Genomic DNA, 2,067 nt, shown 5'->3' on the forward strand with positions numbered 1-2,067 from the left:
AGAAGAAGAAGAAGAAGAAGAAGAAGAAGAAGAAGAAGAAGAAGAAGAAGAAGAAGAAGAAGAAGAAGAAAGAGGAGGAGGGAGGGGGAGGGGAGGGAAGGGAAGGGAGGAGAGATATAGGAGAGAGAATAATTATTGTAGCAAGTTCTGGAAAAGACTAGAGAATATATGACAGAGCATACAGGTAGGAGAAAAAAACTTTAGTAAAGAGAAAAGGTGTTATCTCTTGTTTTATGGCATAGGGAAGGAGGGGGGGGGTGGGCATAATGCTGAATAGGTTTGAGGAATCTAGATAGGAAACTGAGGAGGGTCCATTCCAGATGTCCTTAATTTTCTCAGTGAAGTAAGTCACTTGTTGTAAATGTGACTGGTGAGGACTGGCTGATAGCAAGAAGAGAGAAGAGAAGGTTTAGAACAGTCACTGTGATGAATTTGATCAGTAGTAGATGAGTATTTCCACAGAAAAGATGAATTGTTGAACAGCTATCAGGTCCATGAATATGTGAATACCATGAAGAGGTGAAGTCAGATCAATTGCATTACTTCTCCAGTGATATTAAGCTCTGTGAAATTAAATTTCTGGAGCAGAAACAGGGAAATCAAGGGGTAGGAATTATTCAGGTATGGGCATTCACAGGTCTCAAAAGACAGAAGGTCAAGAGGGCAAGGGATGTTAGGATAACAGTGTTCTCTCTATATTATGGCAAATTGCTACTTAACATTCAAATTACATAAGGAAAAATTCCATAACAATTAGAGCTAGCCAGAAAGACAATGGACTGCTTTAGAAAATAGTGGGTTCCTTGTTCATGTCAAGCAAAGACTGGTAAGCTAATCAATGGCTAGGTGTACCATAGAAGGGATTCCTATCAGGGATGAGTTAGTCAGACTAACATCTAGACCTTTGAAGTCTTTTGTAACTGAGCTTCCATGATCCAGCTTTTAAGGATGAGGAAAGAGAAGTTCAAAGAGGAGAGATGAGATTCTTTACTTAACAACAATCCCAATGAGTCCTTGACTCAACAAGCATTTACTAAAGCCTGACTGTGGACTCAGCTCTGTACTAGTTTGGGGAAGGGTTACAAAAAAGAAGGGGAAAAAAAGAATCCCCGCTCACAAGGAACTTACTTAAGAGAAAGAACATGTCCATAGATAAGTCACTACAAAATACATAATACAATAAAAAAAAACAAAGTAAAGGGAAAAAGGGCCCCAATAATTTTGAGGAAATGGAAAGGCTTTGTGTAGGAGGTGACCTTTGAGCTTAATCTTAATGAAACTGGAAGATTCCAAAAGGTCTAGATGAAGAAGAAGCATATGCTGGGGGTGGTGGGCAGCCTCTGCAAAGGCCCAGAGGTAAGAAAGGGAAGGTCATCTCCAGGGAAGAACAATAGGCCAGTTTGGCTGAAATAAAATGGATATGAGGGGGAGTATTGCAAAGTCATCTGGAAAAGTAGATTGAAGCCAGAAAGTGAAGGGCTTTAAATGTCAAGCAGAGAAGCATGTGTATATTCTATGAGGTAAGAAAGGCAGGTATTTTTATCTCCAATTTAGAAATGAGGAAACTGAGTCTCAGAGAGTTAGAGTGAGTTCCTGAAAGTCATACAGTTGGCATGTAGAAGAGCTGAGATTGGAACATAAGTCTCCTATCTCTAAGACTAGTGTTCTTTCCCCTCTAACAGGCTGCCTCTCTGGAACTGTTGGCTTCCTGTCCATAGAGGAGGAACCTCCCTTAATTCCTAGCCAATAGTTCTGGGCAACCTTTATTGGCACCAAATTCTCTACATGGATGGGATTGCAGGGTGTTACAATGACATTTCAACTCATCCAAGCTGCTTGTCACCTCCATGTTTTATTCCTATAAAAGTTGTAAGAGCATGGCTCATTGCTGTAGAGAGAGCCCAATTTGTAGATATGTCCTTTTCCTGAAGAATTTTTGAAAGGTTATTGACATGGCATTGGACCCTTATGGGGGTAGCTGTGGGTGCTACTCTTGGTGCCTTCCAGGAACTTCACTGTAACTTTTAAAATTCTTTCCTGTCAAGGGGCAGCAAAAGTATTGCAGAA

This window comes from Petaurus breviceps, unplaced genomic scaffold (genome assembly GCF_028583685.1).
Source record: "Petaurus breviceps papuanus isolate PSGF00001 unplaced genomic scaffold, PetGlider_PUasm1.0 66, whole genome shotgun sequence".
Lineage (NCBI taxonomy): Eukaryota > Metazoa > Chordata > Mammalia > Diprotodontia > Petauridae > Petaurus > Petaurus breviceps.